Here is a 24,086-nt window from a genome sequence, read left to right as displayed (position 1 = left end):
TGAGTGGTATCATTATGATGCGCTTGAGCTCCTCTACCTGTTCGCGTCATCGGTTTATGTTTTTCATCTTTATTTATTGGGCAATGATGAAAACGATGTGTAGAGCCCAAACTTCGGACATAAACTTCCTAATACCGGTCATAAACTGTCAAATTGAACAAATAAAACCATTCGAGGCCTAATAACCGCGCATAAACTGTCAAATTGCACAAAAAGAACCATTTGAGGCGTATTTCTTAGTTTTTCATCACATTTGCAAATATCTTTCTTCAAAAGAATGCTCTGGCCTCCTGAGTGGTATCATTATGATGCGCTTGAGCTCCTCTACCTGTTCGCGTCATCGGTTTATGTTTTTCATCTTTATTTATTGGGCAATGATGAAAACGATGTGTAGAGCCCAAACTTCGGACATAAACTTCCTAATACCGGTCATAAACTGTCAAATTGAACAAATAAAACCATTTGAGGCCTAATAACCGCGCATAAAATGTCAAATTGCACATAAAGAACCATTTGAGGCGTATTTGTTAGTTTTTCATCACATTTGCAAATATCTTTCTTCCAAAGAATGCTCTGGTCTCCCGAGTGGTATCATTATGATGCGCTTGAGCTCCTCTACCTGTTCGCGTCATCGGTTTATGTTTTTCATCTTTATTTATTGGGCAATGATGAAAACGATGTGTAGAGCCCAAACTTCGGACATAAACTTCCTAATACCGGTCATAAACTGTCAAATTGCACAAATAAAACCATTCGAGGCCTAATAACCGCGCATAAACTGTCAAATTGCACAAAAAGTACCATTTGAGGCGTATTTCTTAGTTTTTCATCACATTTGCAAATATCTTTCTTCAAAAGAATGCTCTGGCCTCCTGAGTGGTATCATTATGATGCGCTTGAGCTCCTCTACCTGTTCGCGTCATCGGTTTATGTTTTTCATCTTTATTTATTGGGCAATGATGAAAACGATGTGTAGAGCCCAAACTTCGGACATAAACTTCCTAATACCGGTCATAAACTGTCAAATTGAACAAATAAAACCATTCGAGGCCTAATAACCGCGCATAAACTGTCAAACTGCGTATTTGTTAGTTTTTCATCACATTTGCAAATATCTTTCTTCAAAAGAATGCTCTGGCCTCCTGAGTGGTATCATTATGATGCGCTTGAGCTCCTCTACCTGTTCGCGTCATCGGTTTATGTTTTTCATCTTTATTTATTGGGCAATGATGAAAACGATGTGTAGAGCCCAAACTTCGGACATAAACTTCCTAATACCGGTCATAAACTGTCAAATTGAACAAATAAAACCATTCGAGGCCTAATAACCGCGCATAAACTGTCAAATTGCACAAAAAGAACCATTTGAGGCGTATTTCTTAGTTTTTCATCACATTTGCAAATATCTTTCTTCAAAAGAATGCTCTGGCCTCCTGAGTGGTATCATTATGATGCGCTTGAGCTCCTCTACCTGTTCGCGTCATCGGTTTATGTTTTTCATCTTTATTTATTGGGCAATGATGAAAACGATGTGTAGAGCCCAAACTTCGGACATAAACTTCCTAATACCGGTCATAAACTGTCAAATTGAACAAATAAAACCATTTGAGGCCTAATAACCGCGCATAAAATGTCAAATTGCACATAAAGAACCATTTGAGGCGTATTTGTTAGTTTTTCATCACATTTGCAAATATCTTTCTTCCAAAGAATGCTCTGGTCTCCCGAGTGGTATCATTATGATGCGCTTGAGCTCCTCTACCTGTTCGCGTCATCGGTTTATGTTTTTCATCTTTATTTATTGGGCAATGATGAAAACGATGTGTAGAGCCCAAACTTCGGACATAAACTTCCTAATACCGGTCATAAACTGTCAAATTGCACAAATAAAACCATTCGAGGCCTAATAACCGCGCATAAACTGTCAAATTGCACAAAAAGTACCATTTGAGGCGTATTTCTTAGTTTTTCATCACATTTGCAAATATCTTTCTTCAAAAGAATGCTCTGGCCTCCTGAGTGGTATCATTATGATGCGCTTGAGCTCCTCTACCTGTTCGCGTCATCGGTTTATGTTTTTCATCTTTATTTATTGGGCAATGATGAAAACGATGTGTAGAGCCCAAACTTCGGACATAAACTTCCTAATACCGGTCATAAACTGTCAAATTGAACAAATAAAACCATTCGAGGCCTAATAACCGCGCATAAACTGTCAAATTGCGTATTTGTTAGTTTTTCATCACATTTGCAAATATCTTTCTTCAAAAGAATGCTCTGGCCTCCTGAGTGGTATCATTATGATGCGCTTGAGCTCCTCTACCTGTTCGCGTCATCGGTTTATGTTTTTCATCTTTATTTATTGGGCAATGATGAAAACGATGTGTAGAGCCCAAACTTCGGACATAAACTTCCTAATACCGGTCATAAACTGTCAAATTGAACAAATAAAACCATTTGAGGCCTAATAACCGCGCATAAACTGTCAAATTGCACAAAAAGAACCATTTGAGGCGTATTTGTTAGTTTTTCATCACATTTGCAAATATCTTTCTTCAAAAGAATGCTCTGGCTCCTGAGTGGTATCATTATGATGCGCTTGAGCTCCTCTACCTGTTCGCGTCATCGGTTTATGTTTTTCATCTTTATTTATTGGGCAATGATGAAAACGATGTGTAGAGCCCAAACTTCGGACATAAACTTCCTAATACCGGTCATAAACTGTCAAATTGAACAAATAAAACCATTTGAGGCCTAATAACCGCGCATAAACTGTCAAATTGCACAAAAAGAACCATTTGAGGCGTATTTGTTAGTTTTTCATCACATTTGCAAATATCTTTCTTCAAAAGAATGCTCTGGCCTCCTGAGTGGTATCATTATGATGCGCTTGAGCTCCTCTACCTGTTCGCGTCATCGGTTTATGTTTTTCATCTTTATTTATTGGGCAATGATGAAAACGATGTGTAGAGCCCAAACTTCGGACATAAACTTCCTAATACCGGTCATAAACTGTCAAATTGAACAAATAAAACCATTTGAGGCCTAATAACCGCGCATAAACTGTCAAATTGCACAAAAAGAACCATTTGAGGCGTATTTGTTAGTTTTTCATCACATTTGCAAATATCTTTCTTCAAAAGAATGCTCTGGTCTCTGAGTGGTATCATTATGATGCGCTTGAGCTCCTCTACCTGTTCGCGTCATCGGTTTATGTTTTTCATCTTTATTTATTGGGCAATGATGAAAACGATGTGTAGAGCCCAAACTTCGGACATAAACTTCCTAATACCGGTCATAAACTGTCAAATTGAACAAATAAAACCATTCGAGGCCTAATAACCGCGCATAAACTGTCAAATTGCGTATTTGTTAGTTTTTCATCACATTTGCAAATATCTTTCTTCAAAAGAATGCTCTGGCCTCCTGAGTGGTATCATTATGATGCGCTTGAGCTCCTCTACCTGTTCGCGTCATCGGTTTATGTTTTTCATCTTTATTTATTGGGCAATGATGAAAACGATGTGTAGAGCCCAAACTTCGGACATAAACTTCCTAATACCGGTCATAAACTGTCAAATTGAACAAATAAAACCATTTGAGGCCTAATAACCGCGCATAAACTGTCAAATTGCACAAAAAGAACCATTTGAGGCGTATTTCTTAGTTTTTCATCACATTTGCAAATATCTTTCTTCAAAAGAATGCTCTGGGCTCCTGAGTGGTATCATTATGATGCGCTTGAGCTCCTCTACCTGTTCGCGTCATCGGTTTATGTTTTTCATCTTTATTTATTGGGCAATGATGAAAACGATGTGTAGAGCCCAAACTTCGGACATAAACTTCCTAATACCGGTCATAAACTGTCAAATTGAACAAATAAAACCATTTGAGGCCTAATAACCGCGCATAAAATGTCAAATTGCACATAAAGAACCATTTGAGGCGTATTTGTTAGTTTTTCATCACATTTGCAAATATCTTTCTTCCAAAGAATGCTCTGGTCTCCCGAGTGGTATCATTATGATGCGCTTGAGCTCCTCTACCTGTTCGCGTCATCGGTTTATGTTTTTCATCTTTATTTATTGGGCAATGATGAAAACGATGTGTAGAGCCCAAACTTCGGACATAAACTTCCTAATACCGGTCATAAACTGTCAAATTGAACAAATAAAACCATTCGAGGCCTAATAACCGCGCATAAACTGTCAAATTGCACAAAAAGTACCATTTGAGGCGTATTTCTTAGTTTTTCATCACATTTGCAAATATCTTTCTTCAAAAGAATGCTCTGGCCTCCTGAGTGGTATCATTATGATGCGCTTGAGCTCCTCTACCTGTTCGCGTCATCGGTTTATGTTTTTCATCTTTATTTATTGGGCAATGATGAAAACGATGTGTAGAGCCCAAACTTCGGACATAAACTTCCTAATACCGGTCATAAACTGTCAAATTGAACAAATAAAACCATTCGAGGCCTAATAACCGCGCATAAACTGTCAAATTGCACAAAAAGAACCATTTGAGGCGTATTTCTTAGTTTTTCATCACATTTGCAAATATCTTTCTTCAAAAGAATGCTCTGGCCTCCTGAGTGGTATCATTATGATGCGCTTGAGCTCCTCTACCTGTTCGCGTCATCGGTTTATGTTTTTCATCTTTATTTATTGGGCAATGATGAAAACGATGTGTAGAGCCCAAACTTCGGACATAAACTTCCTAATACCGGTCATAAACTGTCAAATTGAACAAATAAAACCATTTGAGGCCTAATAACCGCGCATAAAATGTCAAATTGCACATAAAGAACCATTTGAGGCGTATTTGTTAGTTTTTCATCACATTTGCAAATATCTTTCTTCAAAAGAATGCTCTGGTCCTCGAGTGGTATCATTATGATGCGCTTGAGCTCCTCTACCTGTTCGCGTCATCGGTTTATGTTTTTCATCTTTATTTATTGGGCAATGATGAAAACGATGTGTAGAGCCCAAACTTCGGACATAAACTTCCTAATACCGGTCATAAACTGTCAAATTGAACAAATAAAACCATTCGAGGCCTAATAACCGCGCATAAACTGTCAAATTGCACAAAAAGAACCATTTGAGGCGTATTTCTTAGTTTTTCATCACATTTGCAAATATCTTTCTTCAAAAGAATGCTCTGGCCTCCTGAGTGGTATCATTATGATGCGCTTGAGCTCCTCTACCTGTTCGCGTCATCGGTTTATGTTTTTCATCTTTATTTATTGGGCAATGATGAAAACGATGTGTAGAGCCCAAACTTCGGACATAAACTTCCTAATACCGGTCATAAACTGTCAAATTGAACAAATAAAACCATTTGAGGCCTAATAACCGCGCATAAAATGTCAAATTGCACATAAAGAACCATTTGAGGCGTATTTGTTAGTTTTTCATCACATTTGCAAATATCTTTCTTCCAAAGAATGCTCTGGTCTCCCGAGTGGTATCATTATGATGCGCTTGAGCTCCTCTACCTGTTCGCGTCATCGGTTTATGTTTTTCATCTTTATTTATTGGGCAATGATGAAAACGATGTGTAGAGCCCAAACTTCGGACATAAACTTCCTAATACCGGTCATAAACTGTCAAATTGAACAAATAAAACCATTCGAGGCCTAATAACCGCGCATAAACTGTCAAATTGCACAAAAAGTACCATTTGAGGCGTATTTCTTAGTTTTTCATCACATTTGCAAATATCTTTCTTCAAAAGAATGCTCTGGCCTCCTGAGTGGTATCATTATGATGCGCTTGAGCTCCTCTACCTGTTCGCGTCATCGGTTTATGTTTTTCATCTTTATTTATTGGGCAATGATGAAAACGATGTGTAGAGCCCAAACTTCGGACATAAACTTCCTAATACCGGTCATAAACTGTCAAATTGAACAAATAAAACCATTCGAGGCCTAATAGCCGCGCATAAACTGTCAAATTGCGTATTTGTTAGTTTTTCATCACATTTGCAAATATCTTTCTTCCAAAGAATGCTCTGGCCTCCTGAGTGGTATCATTATGATGCGCTTGAGCTCCTCTACCTGTTCGCGTCATCGGTTTATGTTTTTCATCTTTATTTATTGGGCAATGATGAAAACGATGTGTAGAGCCCAAACTTCGGACATAAACTTCCTAATACCGGTCATAAACTGTCAAATTGAACAAATAAAACCATTTGAGGCCTAATAACCGCGCATAAACTGTCAAATTGCACAAAAAGAACCATTTGAGGCGTATTTCTTAGTTTTTCATCACATTTGCAAATATCTTTCTTCAAAAGAATGCTCTGGGCTCCTGAGTGGTATCATTATGATGCGCTTGAGCTCCTCTACCTGTTCGCGTCATCGGTTTATGTTTTTCATCTTTATTTATTGGGCAATGATGAAAACGATGTGTAGAGCCCAAACTTCGGACATAAACTTCCTAATACCGGTCATAAACTGTCAAATTGAACAAATAAAACCATTTGAGGCCTAATAACCGCGCATAAAATGTCAAATTGCACATAAAGAACCATTTGAGGCGTATTTGTTAGTTTTTCATCACATTTGCAAATATCTTTCTTCCAAAGAATGCTCTGGTCTCCCGAGTGGTATCATTATGATGCGCTTGAGCTCCTCTACCTGTTCGCGTCATCGGTTTATGTTTTTCATCTTTATTTATTGGGCAATGATGAAAACGATGTGTAGAGCCCAAACTTCGGACATAAACTTCCTAATACCGGTCATAAACTGTCAAATTGCACAAATAAAACCATTCGAGGCCTAATAACCGCGCATAAACTGTCAAATTGCACAAAAAGTACCATTTGAGGCGTATTTCTTAGTTTTTCATCACATTTGCAAATATCTTTCTTCAAAAGAATGCTCTGGCCTCCTGAGTGGTATCATTATGATGCGCTTGAGCTCCTCTACCTGTTCGCGTCATCGGTTTATGTTTTTCATCTTTATTTATTGGGCAATGATGAAAACGATGTGTAGAGCCCAAACTTCGGACATAAACTTCCTAATACCGGTCATAAACTGTCAAATTGAACAAATAAAACCATTTGAGGCCTAATAACCGCGCATAAAATGTCAAATTGCACATAAAGAACCATTTGAGGCGTATTTGTTAGTTTTTCATCACATTTGCAAATATCTTTCTTCCAAAGAATGCTCTGGTCTCTGAGTGGTATCATTATGATGCGCTTGAGCTCCTCTACCTGTTCGCGTCATCGGTTTATGTTTTTCATCTTTATTTATTGGGCAATGATGAAAACGATGTGTAGAGCCCAAACTTCGGACATAAACTTCCTAATACCGGTCATAAACTGTCAAATTGAACAAATAAAACCATTCGAGGCCTAATAACCGCGCATAAACTGTCAAATTGCACAAAAAGAACCATTTGAGGCGTATTTCTTAGTTTTTCATCACATTTGCAAATATCTTTCTTCAAAAGAATGCTCTGGCCTCCTGAGTGGTATCATTATGATGCGCTTGAGCTCCTCTACCTGTTCGCGTCATCGGTTTATGTTTTTCATCTTTATTTATTGGGCAATGATGAAAACGATGTGTAGAGCCCAAACTTCGGACATAAACTTCCTAATACCGGTCATAAACTGTCAAATTGAACAAATAAAACCATTTGAGGCCTAATAACCGCGCATAAAATGTCAAATTGCACATAAAGAACCATTTGAGGCGTATTTGTTAGTTTTTCATCACATTTGCAAATATCTTTCTTCCAAAGAATGCTCTGGTCTCCCGAGTGGTATCATTATGATGCGCTTGAGCTCCTCTACCTGTTCGCGTCATCGGTTTATGTTTTTCATCTTTATTTATTGGGCAATGATGAAAACGATGTGTAGAGCCCAAACTTCGGACATAAACTTCCTAATACCGGTCATAAACTGTCAAATTGAACAAATAAAACCATTCGAGGCCTAATAACCGCGCATAAACTGTCAAATTGCACAAAAAGTACCATTTGAGGCGTATTTCTTAGTTTTTCATCACATTTGCAAATATCTTTCTTCAAAAGAATGCTCTGGCCTCCTGAGTGGTATCATTATGATGCGCTTGAGCTCCTCTACCTGTTCGCGTCATCGGTTTATGTTTTTCATCTTTATTTATTGGGCAATGATGAAAACGATGTGTAGAGCCCAAACTTCGGACATAAACTTCCTAATACCGGTCATAAACTGTCAAATTGAACAAATAAAACCATTCGAGGCCTAATAATACCGCGCATAAACTGTCAAACTGCGTATTTGTTAGTTTTTCATCACATTTGCAAATATCTTTCTTCAAAAGAATGCTCTGGCCTCCTGAGTGGTATCATTATGATGCGCTTGAGCTCCTCTACCTGTTCGCGTCATCGGTTTATGTTTTTCATCTTTATTTATTGGGCAATGATGAAAACGATGTGTAGAGCCCAAACTTCGGACATAAACTTCCTAATACCGGTCATAAACTGTCAAATTGAACAAATAAAACCATTTGAGGCCTAATAACCGCGCATAAACTGTCAAATTGCACAAAAAGAACCATTTGAGGCGTATTTCTTAGTTTTTCATCACATTTGCAAATATCTTTCTTCAAAAGAATGCTCTGGCTCCTGAGTGGTATCATTATGATGCGCTTGAGCTCCTCTACCTGTTCGCGTCATCGGTTTATGTTTTTCATCTTTATTTATTGGGCAATGATGAAAACAATGTGTAGAGCCCAAACTTCGGACATAAACTTCCTAATACCGGTCATAAACTGTCAAATTGAACAAATAAAACCATTTGAGGCCTAATAACCGCGCATAAAATGTCAAATTGCACATAAAGAACCATTTGAGGCGTATTTGTTAGTTTTTCATCACATTTGCAAATATCTTTCTTCCAAAGAATGCTCTGGTCTCCCGAGTGGTATCATTATGATGCGCTTGAGCTCCTCTACCTGTTCGCGTCATCGGTTTATGTTTTTCATCTTTATTTATTGGGCAATGATGAAAACGATGTGTAGAGCCCAAACTTCGGACATAAACTTCCTAATACCGGTCATAAACTGTCAAATTGCACAAATAAAACCATTCGAGGCCTAATAACCGCGCATAAACTGTCAAATTGCACAAAAAGTACCATTTGAGGCGTATTTCTTAGTTTTTCATCACATTTGCAAATATCTTTCTTCAAAAGAATGCTCTGGCCTCCTGAGTGGTATCATTATGATGCGCTTGAGCTCCTCTACCTGTTCGCGTCATCGGTTTATGTTTTTCATCTTTATTTATTGGGCAATGATGAAAACGATGTGTAGAGCCCAAACTTCGGACATAAACTTCCTAATACCGGTCATAAACTGTCAAATTGAACAAATAAAACCATTCGAGGCCTAATAACCGCGCATAAACTGTCAAATTGCGTATTTGTTAGTTTTTCATCACATTTGCAAATATCTTTCTTCAAAAGAATGCTCTGGCCTCCTGAGTGGTATCATTATGATGCGCTTGAGCTCCTCTACCTGTTCGCGTCATCGGTTTATGTTTTTCATCTTTATTTATTGGGCAATGATGAAAACGATGTGTAGAGCCCAAACTTCGGACATAAACTTCCTAATACCGGTCATAAACTGTCAAATTGAACAAATAAAACCATTTGAGGCCTAATAACCGCGCATAAACTGTCAAATTGCACAAAAAGAACCATTTGAGGCGTATTTGTTAGTTTTTCATCACATTTGCAAATATCTTTCTTCAAAAGAATGCTCTGGCTCCTGAGTGGTATCATTATGATGCGCTTGAGCTCCTCTACCTGTTCGCGTCATCGGTTTATGTTTTTCATCTTTATTTATTGGGCAATGATGAAAACGATGTGTAGAGCCCAAACTTCGGACATAAACTTCCTAATACCGGTCATAAACTGTCAAATTGAACAAATAAAACCATTTGAGGCCTAATAACCGCGCATAAACTGTCAAATTGCACAAAAAGAACCATTTGAGGCGTATTTGTTAGTTTTTCATCACATTTGCAAATATCTTTCTTCAAAAGAATGCTCTGGCCTCCTGAGTGGTATCATTATGATGCGCTTGAGCTCCTCTACCTGTTCGCGTCATCGGTTTATGTTTTTCATCTTTATTTATTGGGCAATGATGAAAACGATGTGTAGAGCCCAAACTTCGGACATAAACTTCCTAATACCGGTCATAAACTGTCAAATTGAACAAATAAAACCATTCGAGGCCTAATAACCGCGCATAAACTGTCAAATTGCACAAAAATAACCATTTGAGGCGTATTTGTTAGTTTTTCATCACATTTGCAAATATCTTTCTTCAAAAGAATGCTCTGGCCTCCTGAGTGGTATCATTATGATGCGCTTGAGCTCCTCTACCTGTTCGCGTCATCGGTTTATGTTTTTCATCTTTATTTATTGGGCAATGATGAAAACGATGTGTAGAGCCCAAACTTCGGACATAAACTTCCTAATACCGGTCATAAACTGTCAAATTGCACAAATAAAACCATTCGAGGCCTAATAACCGCGCATAAACTGTCAAATTGCACAAAAAGAACCATTTGAGGCGTATTTGTTAGTTTTTCATCACATTTGCAAATATCTTTCTTCCAAAGAATGCTCTGGTCTCCCGAGTGGTATCATTATGATGCGCTTGAGCTCCTCTACCTGTTCGCGTCATCGGTTTATGTTTTTCATCTTTATTTATTGGGCAATGATGAAAACGATGTGTAGAGCCCAAACTTCGGACATAAACTTCCTAATACCGGTCATAAACTGTCAAATTGAACAAATAAAACCATTCGAGGCCTAATAACCGCGCATAAACTGTCAAATTGCACAAAAAGAACCATTTGAGGCGTATTTGTTAGTTTTTCATCACATTTGCAAATATCTTTCTTCAAAAGAATGCTCTGGTCTCCTGAGTGGTATCATTATGATGCGCTTGAGCTCCTCTACCTGTTCGCGTCATCGGTTTATGTTTTTCATCTTTATTTATTGGGCAATGATGAAAACGATGTGTAGAGCCCTAATACCGGTCATAAACTGTCAACTTGCACAAATAAAACCTTTCGAGGCCTAATAACCGCGCATAAACTGTCAAATTGCACAAAAAGAACCATTTGAGGCGTATTTGTTAGTTTTTCATCACATTTGCAAATATCTTTTTTCAAAAGAATGCTCTGGTCTCCCGAGTGGTATCATTATGATGCGCTTGAGCTCCTCTACCTGTTCGCGTCATCGGTTTATGTTTTTCATCTTTATTTATTGGGCAATGATGAAAACAATGTGTAGAGCCCAAACTTCGGACATAAACTTCCTAATACCGGTCATAAACTGTCAAATTGAACAAATAAAACCATTTGAGGCCTAATAACCGCGCATAAAATGTCAAATTGCACATAAAGAACCATTTGAGGCGTATTTGTTAGTTTTTCATCACATTTGCAAATATCTTTCTTCCAAAGAATGCTCTGGTCTCCCGAGTGGTATCATTATGATGCGCTTGAGCTCCTCTACCTGTTCGCGTCATCGGTTTATGTTTTTCATCTTTATTTATTGGGCAATGATGAAAACGATGTGTAGAGCCCAAACTTCGGACATAAACTTCCTAATACCGGTCATCAAACTGTCAAATTGCACAAATAAAACCATTCGAGGCCTAATAACCGCGCATAAACTGTCAAATTGCACAAAAAGTACCATTTGAGGCGTATTTCTTAGTTTTTCATCACATTTGCAAATATCTTTCTTCAAAAGAATGCTCTGGCCTCCTGAGTGGTATCATTATGATGCGCTTGAGCTCCTCTACCTGTTCGCGTCATCGGTTTATGTTTTTCATCTTTATTTATTGGGCAATGATGAAAACGATGTGTAGAGCCCAAACTTCGGACATAAACTTCCTAATACCGGTCATAAACTGTCAAATTGAACAAATAAAACCATTCGAGGCCTAATAACCGCGCATAAACTGTCAAATTGCACAAAAAGAACCATTTGAGGCGTATTTCTTAGTTTTTCATCACATTTGCAAATATCTTTCTTCAAAAGAATGCTCTGGCCTCCTGAGTGGTATCATTATGATGCGCTTGAGCTCCTCTACCTGTTCGCGTCATCGGTTTATGTTTTTCATCTTTATTTATTGGGCAATGATGAAAACGATGTGTAGAGCCCAAACTTCGGACATAAACTTCCTAATACCGGTCATAAACTGTCAAATTGAACAAATAAAACCATTTGAGGCCTAATAACCGCGCATAAAATGTCAAATTGCACATAAAGAACCATTTGAGGCGTATTTGTTAGTTTTTCATCACATTTGCAAATATCTTTCTTCCAAAGAATGCTCTGGTCTCTCGAGTGGTATCATTATGATGCGCTTGAGCTCCTCTACCTGTTCGCGTCATCGGTTTATGTTTTTCATCTTTATTTATTGGGCAATGATGAAAACGATGTGTAGAGCCCAAACTTCGGACATAAACTTCCTAATACCGGTCATAAACTGTCAAATTGAACAAATAAAACCATTCGAGGCCTAATAACCGCGCATAAACTGTCAAATTGCACAAAAAGAACCATTTGAGGCGTATTTCTTAGTTTTTCATCACATTTGCAAATATCTTTCTTCAAAAGAATGCTCTGGCCTCCTGAGTGGTATCATTATGATGCGCTTGAGCTTCTCTACCTGTTCGCGTCATCGGTTTATGTTTTTCATCTTTATTTATTGGGCAATGATGAAAACAATGTGTAGAGCCCAAACTTCGGACATAAACTTCCTAATACCGGTCATAAACTGTCAAATTGAACAAATAAAACCATTTGAGGCCTAATAACCGCGCATAAAATGTCAAATTGCACATAAAGAACCATTTGAGGCGTATTTGTTAGTTTTTCATCACATTTGCAAATATCTTTCTTCCAAAGAATGCTCTGGTCTCCCGAGTGGTATCATTATGATGCGCTTGAGCTCTTCTACCTGTTCGCGTCATCGGTTTATGTTTTTCATCTTTATTTATTGGGCAATGATGAAAACGATGTGTAGAGCCCAAACTTCGGACATAAACTTCCTAATACCGGTCATAAACTGTCAAATTGCACAAATAAAACCATTCGAGGCCTAATAACCGCGCATAAACTGTCAAATTGCACAAAAAGTACCATTTGAGGCGTATTTCTTAGTTTTTCATCACATTTGCAAATATCTTTCTTCAAAAGAATGCTCTGGCCTCCTGAGTGGTATCATTATGATGCGCTTGAGCTCCTCTACCTGTTCGCGTCATCGGTTTATGTTTTTCATCTTTATTTATTGGGCAATGATGAAAACGATGTGTAGAGCCCAAACTTCGGACATAAACTTCCTAATACCGGTCATAAACTGTCAAATTGAACAAATAAAACCATTCGAGGCCTAATAGCCGCGCATAAACTGTCAAATTGCGTATTTGTTAGTTTTTCATCACATTTGCAAATATCTTTCTTCAAAGAATGCTCTGGCCTCCTGAGTGGTATCATTATGATGCGCTTGAGCTCCTCTACCTGTTCGCGTCATCGGTTTATGTTTTTCATCTTTATTTATTGGGCAATGATGAAAACGATGTGTAGAGCCCAAACTTCGGACATAAACTTCCTAATATCGGTCATAAACTGTCAAATTGAACAAATAAAACCATTTGAGGCCTAATAACCGCGCATAAACTGTCAAATTGCACAAAAAGAACCATTTGAGGCGTATTTCTTAGTTTTTCATCACATTTGCAAATATCTTTCTTCAAAAGAATGCTCTGGGCTCCTGAGTGGTATCATTATGATGCGCTTGAGCTCCTCTACCTGTTCGCGTCATCGGTTTATGTTTTTCATCTTTATTTATTGGGCAATGATGAAAACAATGTGTAGAGCCCAAACTTCGGACATAAACTTCCTAATACCGGTCATAAACTGTCAAATTGAACAAATAAAACCATTTGAGGCCTAATAACCGCGCATAAAATGTCAAATTGCACATAAAGAACCATTTGAGGCGTATTTGTTAGTTTTTCATCACATTTGCAAATATCTTTCTTCCAAAGAATGCTCTGGTCTCCCGAGTGGTATCATTATGATGCGCTTGAGCTCCTCTACCTGTTCGCGTCATCGGTTTATGTTTTTCATCTTTATTTATTGGGCAATGATGAAAACGATGTGTAGAGCCCAAACTTCGGACATAAACTTCCTAATACCGGTCATCAAACTGTCAAATTGCACAAATAAAACCATTCGAGGCCTAATAACCGCGCATAAACTGTCAAATTGCACAAAAAGTACCATTTGAGGCGTATTTCTTAGTTTTTCATCACATTTGCAAATATCTTTCTTCAAAAGAATGCTCTGGCCTCCTGAGTGGTATCATTATGATGCGCTAGAGCTCCTCTACCTGTTCGCGTCATCGGTTTATGTTTTTCATCTTTATTTATTGGGCAATGATGAAAACGATGTGTAGAGCCCAAACTTCGGACATAAACTTCCTAATACCGGTCATAAACTGTCAAATTGAACAAATAAAACCATTTGAGGCCTAATAACCGCGCATAAAATGTCAAATTGCACATAAAGAACCATTTGAGGCGTATTTGTTAGTTTTTCATCACATTTGCAAATATCTTTCTTCCAAAGAATGCTCTGGTCTCTCGAGTGGTATCATTATGATGCGCTTGAGCTCCTCTACCTGTTCGCGTCATTGGTTTATGTTTTTCATCTTTATTTATTGGGCAATGATGAAAACGATGTGTAGAGCCCAAACTTCGGACATAAACTTCCTAATACCGGTCATAAACTGTCAAATTGAACAAATAAAACCATTCGAGGCCTAATAACCGCGCATAAACTGTCAAATTGCACAAAAAGAACCATTTGAGGCGTATTTCTTAGTTTTTCATCACATTTGCAAATATCTTTCTTCAAAAGAATGCTCTGGCCTCCTGAGTGGTATCATTATGATGCGCTTGAGCTTCTCTACCTGTTCGCGTCATCGGTTTATGTTTTTCATCTTTATTTATTGGGCAATGATGAAAACAATGTGTAGAGCCCAAACTTCGGACATAAACTTCCTAATACCGGTCATAAACTGTCAAATTGAACAAATAAAACCATTTGAGGCCTAATAACCGCGCATAAAATGTCAAATTGCACATAAAGAACCATTTGAGGCGTATTTGTTAGTTTTTCATCACATTTGCAAATATCTTTCTTCCAAAGAATGCTCTGGTCTCCCGAGTGGTATCATTATGATGCGCTTGAGCTCTTCTACCTGTTCGCGTCATCGGTTTATGTTTTTCATCTTTATTTATTGGGCAATGATGAAAACGATGTGTAGAGCCCAAACTTCGGACATAAACTTCCTAATACCGGTCATAAACTGTCAAATTGCACAAATAAAACCATTCGAGGCCTAATAACCGCGCATAAACTGTCAAATTGCACAAAAAGTACCATTTGAGGCGTATTTCTTAGTTTTTCATCACATTTGCAAATATCTTTCTTCAAAAGAATGCTCTGGCCTCCTGAGTGGTATCATTATGATGCGCTTGAGCTCCTCTACCTGTTCGCGTCATCGGTTTATGTTTTTCATCTTTATTTATTGGGCAATGATGAAAACGATGTGTAGAGCCCAAACTTCGGACATAAACTTCCTAATACCGGTCATAAACTGTCAAATTGAACAAATAAAACCATTCGAGGCCTAATAGCCGCGCATAAACTGTCAAACTGCGTATTTGTTAGTTTTTCATCACATTTGCAAATATCTTTCTTCAAAAGAATGCTCTGGCCTCCTGAGTGGTATCATTATGATGCGCTTGAGCTCCTCTACCTGTTCGCGTCATCGGTTTATGTTTTTCATCTTTATTTATTGGGCAATGATGAAAACGATGTGTAGAGCCCAAACTTCGGACATAAACTTCCTAATACCGGTCATAAACTGTCAAATTGAACAAATAAAACCATTCGAGGCCTAATAACCGCGCATAAACTGTCAAATTGCACAAAAAGAACCATTTGAGGCGTATTTCTTAGTTTTTCATCACATTTGCAAATATCTTTCTTCAAAAGAATGCTCTGGCCTCCTGAGTGGTATCATTATGATGCGCTTGAGCTCCTCTACCTGTTCGCGTCATCGGTTTATGTTTTTCATCTTTATTTATTGGGCAATGATGAAAACAATGTGTAGAGCCCAAACTTCGGACATAAACTTCCTAATACCGGTCATAAACTGTCAAATTGAACAAATAAAACCATTTGAGGCCTAATAACCGCGCATAAAATGTCAAATTGCACATAAAGAACCATTTGAGGCGTATTTGTTAGTTTTTCATCACATTTGCAAATATCTTTCTTCCAAAGAATGCTCTGGTCTCCCGAGTGGTATCATTATGATGCGCTTGAGCTCCTCTACCTGTTCGCGTCATCGGTTTATGTTTTTCATCTTTATTTATTGGGCAATGATGAAAACGATGTGTAGAGCCCAAACTTCGGACATAAACTTCCTAATACTGGTCATCAAACTGTCAAATTGCACAAATAAAACCATTCGAGGCCTAATAACCGCGCATAAACTGTCAAATTGCACAAAAAGTACCATTTGAGGCGTATTTCTTAGTTTTTCATCACATTTGCAAATATCTTTCTTCAAAAGAATGCTCTGGCCTCCTGAGTGGTATCATTATGATGCGCTAGAGCTCCTCTACCTGTTCGCGTCATCGGTTTATGTTTTTCATCTTTATTTATTGGGCAATGATGAAAACGATGTGTAGAGCCCAAACTTCGGACATAAACTTCCTAATACCGGTCATAAACTGTCAAATTGAACAAATAAAACCATTCGAGGCCTAATAACCGCGCATAAACTGTCAAATTGCGTATTTGTTAGTTTTTCATCACATTTGCAAATATCTTTCTTCAAAAGAATGCTCTGGCCTCCTGAGTGGTATCATTATGATGCGCTTGAGCTCCTCTACCTGTTCGCGTCATCGGTTTATGTTTTTCATCTTTATTTATTGGGCAATGATGAAAACGATGTGTAGAGCCCAAACTTCGGACATAAACTTCCTAATACCGGTCATAAACTGTCAAATTGAACAAATAAAACCATTTGGGGCCTAATAACCGCGCATAAACTATCAAATTGCACAAAAAGAACCATTTGAGGCGTATTTGTTAGTTTTTCATCACATTTGCAAATATCTTTCTTCAAAAGAATGCTCTGGCTCCTGAGTGGTATCATTATGATGCGCTTGAGCTCCTCTACCTGTTCGCGTCATCGGTTTATGTTTTTCATCTTTATTTATTGGGCAATGATGAAAACGATGTGTAGAGCCCAAACTTCGGACATAAACTTCCTAATACCGGTCTTAAACTGTCAAATTGAACAAATAAAACCATTTGAGGCCTAATAACCGCGCATAAACTGTCAAATTGCACAAAAAGAACCATTTGAGGCGTATTTGTTAGTTTTTCATCACATTTGCAAATATCTTTCTTCAAAAGAATGCTCTGGCCTCCTGAGTGGTATCATTATGATGCGCTTGAGCTCCTCTACCTGTTCGCGTCATCGGTTTATGTTTTTCATCTTTATTTATTGGGCAATGATGAAAACGATGTGTAGAGCCCAAACTTCGGACATAAACTTCCTAATACCGGTCATAAACTGTCAAATTGAACAAATAAAACCATTTGAGGCCTAATAACCGCGCAAAAACTGTCAAATTGCACAAAAAGAACCATTTGAGGCGTATTTGTTAGTTTTTCATCACATTTGCAAATATCTTTCTTCCAAAGAATGCTCTGGTCTCTCGAGTGGTATCATTATGATGCGCTTGAGCTCCTCTACCTGTTCGCGTCATCGGTTTATGTTTTTCATCTTTATTTATTGGGCAATGATGAAAACGATGTGTAGAGCCCAAACTTCGGACATAAACTTCCTAATACCGGTGATAAACTGTCAAATTGAACAAATAAAACCATTCGAGGCCTAATAACCGCGCATAAACTGTCAAATTGCACAAAAAGAACCATTTGAGGCGTATTTCTTAGTTTTTCATCACATTTGCAAATATCTTTCTTCAAAAGAATGCTCTGGCCTCCTGAGTGGTATCATTATGATGCGCTTCAGCTCCTCTACCTGTTCGCGTCATCGGTTTATGATTTTCATCTTTATTTATTGGGCAATGATGAAAACGATGTGTAGAGCCCAAACTTCGGACATAAACTTCCTAATACCGGTCATAAACTGTCAAATTGAACAAATAAAACCATTCGAGGCCTAATAACCGCGCATAAACTGTCAAATTGCACAAAAAGAACCATTTGAGGCGTATTTCTTAGTTTTTCATCACATTTGCAAATATCTTTCTTCAAAAGAATGCTCTGGCCTCCTGAGTGGTATCATTATGATGCGCTTGAGCTCCTCTACCTGTTCGCGTCATCGGTTTATGTTTTTCATCTTTATTTATTGGGCAATGATGAAAACAATGTGTAGAGCCCAAACTTCGGACATAAACTTCCTAATACCGGTCATAAACTGTCAAATTGAACAAATAAAACCATTTGAGGCCTAATAACCGCGCATAAAATGTCAAATTGCACATAAAGAACCATTTGAGGCGTATTTGTTAGTTTTTCATCACATTTGCAAATATCTTTTTTCTAAAGAATGCTCTGGTCTCCCGAGTGGTATCATTATGATGCGCTTGAGCTCCTCTACCTGTTCGCGTCATCGGTTTATGTTTTTCATCTTTATTTATTGGGCAATGATGAAAACGATGTGTAGAGCCCAAACTTCGGACATAAACTTCCTAATACCGGTCATAAACTGTCAAATTGAACAAATAAAACCATTCGAGGCCAAATAGCCGCGCATAAACTGTCAAATTGCGTATTTGTTAGTTTTTCATCACATTTGCAAATATCTTTATTCAAAAGAATGCTCTGGCCTCCTGAGTGGTATCATTATGATGCGCTTGAGCTCCTCTACCTGTTTGCGTCATCGGTTTATGTTTTTCATCTTTATTTATTGCGCAATGATGAAAACGATGTGTAGAGCCCAAACTTCGGACATAAACTTCCTAATACCGGTCATAAACTATCACATTGAGCAAATAAAACCATTTGAGGCCTAATAACCGCGCATAAACTGTCAAATTGCACAAAAAGAACCATTTGAGGCGTATTTGTTAGTTTTTCATCACATTTGCAAATATCTTTCTTCCAAAGAATGCTCTGGTCTCTCGAGTGGTATCATTATGATGCGCTTGAGCTCCTCTACCTGTTCGCGTCATCGGTTTATGTTTTTCATCTTTATTTATTGGGCAATGATGAAAACGATGTGTAGAGCCCAAACTTCGGACATAAACTTCCTAATACCGGTCATAAACTGTCAAATTGAACAAATAAAACCATTCGAGGACTAATAACCGCGCATAAACTGTCAAATTGCACAAAAAGAACCATTTGAGGCGTATTTGTTAGTTTTTCATCACATTTGCAAATATCTTTCTTCAAAAGAATGCTCTGGCCTCCTGAGTGGTATCATTATGATGCGCTTGAGCTCCTCTACCTGTTCGCGTCATCGGTTTATGTTTTTCATCTTTATTTATTGGGCAATGATGAAAACGATGTGTAGAGCCCAAACTTCGGACATAAACTTCCTAATACCGGTCATAAACTGTCAAATTGAACAAATAAAACCATTCGAGGCCTAATAGCCGCGCATACACTGTCAAATTGCGTATTTGTTAGTTTTTCATCACATTTGCAAATATCTTTCTTCAAAAGAATGCTCTGGTCTCCTGAGTGGTATCATTATGATGCGCTTGAGCTCCTCTACCTGTTCGCGTCATCGGTTTATGTTTTTCATCTTTATTTATTGGGCAATGATGAAAACGATGTGTAGAGCCCAAACTTCGGACATAAACTTCCTAATACCGGTCATAAACTGTCAAATTGAACAAATAAAACCATTCGAGGCCTAATAACCGCGCATAAACTGTCAAATTGCACAAAAAGAACCATTTGAGGCGTATTTGTTAGTTTTTCATCACATTTGCAAATATCTTTCTTCCAAAGAATGCTCTGGTCTCTCGAGTGGTATCATTATGATGCGCTTGAGCTCCTCTACCTGTTCGCGTCATCGGTTTATGTTTTTCATCTTTATTTATTGGGCAATGATGAAAACGATGTGTAGAGCCCAAACTTCGGACATAAACTTCCTAATACAGGTCATAAACTGTCAAATTGAACAAATAAAACCATTCGAGGCCTAATAACCGCGCATAAACTGTCAAATTGCACAAAAATAACCATTTGAGGCGTATTTGTTAGTTTTTCATCACATTTGCAAATATCTTTCTTCAAAAGAATGCTCTGGCCTCCTGAGTGGTATCATTATGATGCGCTTGAGCTCCTCTACCTGTTCGCGTCATCGGTTTATGTTTTTCATCTTTATTTATTGGGCAATGATGAAAACGATGTGTAGAGCCCAAACTTCGGACATAAACTTCCTAATACCGGTCATAAACTGTCAAATTGCACAAATAAAACCATTCGAGGCCTAATAACCGCGCATAAACTGTCAAATTGCACAAAAAGAACCATTTGAGGCTTATTTGTTAGTTTTTCATCACATTTGCAAATATCTTTCTTCCAAAGAATGCTCTGGTCTCCCGAGTGGTGTCATTATGATGCCCTCGAGCTTCTCTACCTGTTCGCGTCATCGGTTCATGTTCTTCATCTTTATTTATTGCGCAATGATGAAAACGATGTGTAGAGCCCTAACTTCGGTCATAAACTTCCTAATACCGGTCATAAACTGTCAAATTGCACAAATAGAACCATTCGAGGCCTAATAACCGCGCATAAACTGTCAAATTGCACAAAAAGAACCATTTGAGGCGTATTTGTTAGTTTTTCATCACATTTGCAAATATCTTTCTTCAAAAGAATGCTGTGGTCTTCTGAGTGGTATCATTATGATGCGCTCGAGCTTCTCTACCTGTTCGCGTCATCGGTTTATGTTTTTCATCTTTATTTATTGGGCAATGATGAAAACGATGTGTAGAGCCCTAATACCGGTCATAAACTGTCAACTTGCACAAATAGAACCTTTCGAAGCCTAATAACCGCGCATAAACTGTCAAATTGCACAAAAAGAACCATATGAGGCGTATTTGTTAGTTTTTCATCACATTTGCAAATATCTTTTTTCTAAAGAATGCTCTGGTCTCCCGAGTGGTATCATTATGATGCGCTTGAGCTCCTCTACCTGTTCGCGTCATCGGTTTATGTTTTTCATCTTTATTTTTTGGGCAATGATGAAAACGATGTGTAGAGCCCAAACTTCGGACATAAACTTCCTAATACCGGTCATAAACTGTCAAATTGAACAAATAGAACCATTCGAGGCCTAATAACCGCGCATAAACTGTCAAATTGCACAAAAAGAACCATTTGAGGCGTATTTGTTAGTTTTTCATCACATTTGCAAATATCTTTCTTCAAAAGAAAGCTCTGGTCTCCTGAGTGGTATCATTATGATGCGCTTGAGCTCCTCTACCTGTTCGCTTCATCGGTTTATGTTTTTCATCTTTATTTATTGCGTAATGATGAAAACGATGTGTAGAGCCCTAATACCGGTCATAAACTGTCAAATTGCACAAATAGAACCATTCGAGGCCTAATAACCGCGCATGAACTGTCAAATTGTACAAAAAGAACTATTCGAGGCCTAATAACCGCGCATGAACTGTCAAATTGCACAAAAAGAACCATTCGAGGCCTAATAACCGCGCATGAACTGTCAAATTGCACAAAAAGAACCATTCGAGGGAGGCCTAATAACCGCGCATAAACTGTCAAATTGCACAAAAAGGACCATTTGAGGCGTATTTTTTAGTTTTTCATCACAATTGCAAATATCTTTCTTCAAAAGAATGCTCTGGTCTCCTGAGTGGTATCATTATGATGCGCTTGAGCTCCTCTACCTGTTCGCGTCATTGGTTTATGTTTTTAATCTTTATTTATTGCGCAATGATGAAAACGATGTGTAGAGCCCTAATACCGGTCATAAACTGTCAAATTGCACAATTACGCAGGGTCAGGGAAAGTCTCGATTCTCTTGAATATTCATAATAACCGACGTGGGAACTGCGCTGTAGACCTATGTTGAGGTCGCAGATTCATGCACGACGCGCGGTATACGGATACTCGCACAAAGTGAGAAGATTTAGTTCAGGGAGAATGCATATAGGTGAGTAATTGATTGAAATATCAGTAGATTAAGAGAATTTAGTCATTAATTTGAAAAAGCTGTAATTCGTGATCTACTGTAATTAATTTCTTAACATTTTGAGACTGCTCTCAACAGATTTTTTGGGAAAAGGCTAGGAGAATATTTCTCTTGAAATTGCACTTTGATTTTCATCGTCGTGAAGTAGTTTGCGACCGCTCACCGTCTACCGCGACGAGAGTCGGGAGCCCAAGCCGCCCGGCAAGCTCCCGTCCCCATCATAGCACGGTTTTGTTTTATGCGCGAAAGAAATAACATCTTAGCGGCATTCGAAGACCAACATAGAAAGCGCATGAAGACCCCCGCTGAGACCGGCTACGCCCAAACGCGTCTAACTGTTAGGACCGACCTACCGCCTTCGATGAAGACCCGCCGCTGGATCCTCGCGAACGAAGCATACAAGTTACGGAAGGAGAAGGGACTAGCAACAAGAATCTTTGTCAAGGGAACCAATGTCCATTTACAATGGAAAGAGAAAGGTGCGACTACATGGAATGACTACAGAGATTAAGATCGATAAAAAAATGTAAGCCTAACCAATCTCTATTACCTTTTCTTTTACTTCATGATCTAAGTCCCCTTAAAAAGATTCATGTTGAATCTCTCAAATCAGAGTTAGGTATCTGTCTTCATTTTGTGCATTGCGTACGTTTTGATTCAACCATGTGTCGTTTATCTGGATCCTTTATAGTCACATCGTTCTTCAGGTTTGGACAGGCTATCTGGATCCCAGCTCGAGTCTTCATGAAAATCTTGAAAATGATTAGATTTTCCCTTTAATTAGTTGACTGAGTTAACGTTTCATTATTGTTCATATTAAGTCATTTATTGTTGCGACAAATGCCACGAGCGGAAACTTTCCCAAACGCTTCTTATATACTCTCAGCAGATGAAAAATCTAGGGAGAAAACACCACCCATAATATTTATCACCGAATTAATTATTTGTATTTTTGTATTGCTTTTTTCGACTTTACATCATGTTTAGATACGAAGCCTGAATTAAACAAAATGGCTGCTGTAATATAACTTCACAATAAATTCCAGAATTAATCCCAGAACCTACTGTTATTACAGTAGGTTCTGGGATTAATTGAAAATGCAAATCATTTATTTCTTCATCGTGACTCCGCTATTTGCATGTGATACCATTCATTTACGCATACTATTCATACTAAAACTAATTAATGTTGGCAACGATGAATGGATGTCATGCCTCGGCGGACTTACTATAGAATTCAAAATCCATCCTTAGTATGCAGGCCTTTGGATATTTCCTTTGCATACACATTCTACTGTTACTTGTTACTTGTTACAGACTTCGCATATTTTTGATAGAAGGACATTTAAATAATGGAAAGATATTATGTAATACGTCGCTTTATTTTATCATGTTAAACTGTGTCTAATTTCATGTATAATTATGTACACTTTTGGACCCTTAACTCAACAAAATAATGGGGGCTGTTTTTAGGATAAGTCTTTGGAATTGAACAAGTGAGCCTCAAATATAGGCGTACCCCCAAATTTAGATCAAAATCTAATAAACATGCAGGCTCGAAAAAGATTGCAAGCTCATGATAATGGTCAAAAATATCAATTTGTTCGGTTTGGCCAATTTATCGTAATTTTTAATTTTATCTGGAGGTTGTTGTTGTTTGTTTGTTTGTTTTGTTTTTTGTTTTTTTTTGTTCTTGATCGGACAGTGTTCGAATAATAATGAACAAAGTTCTGTTATGAGTAAGAAATGGGAGTTAAATACATTTTTC

The sequence above is a fragment of the Strongylocentrotus purpuratus genome, unplaced genomic scaffold, assembly GCF_000002235.5.
Source record: "Strongylocentrotus purpuratus isolate Spur 01 unplaced genomic scaffold, Spur_5.0 spur5_scaffold_8, whole genome shotgun sequence".
Classification (NCBI taxonomy): domain Eukaryota; kingdom Metazoa; phylum Echinodermata; class Echinoidea; order Camarodonta; family Strongylocentrotidae; genus Strongylocentrotus; species Strongylocentrotus purpuratus.
Note: the sequence above shows the minus strand (reverse complement) of the source record.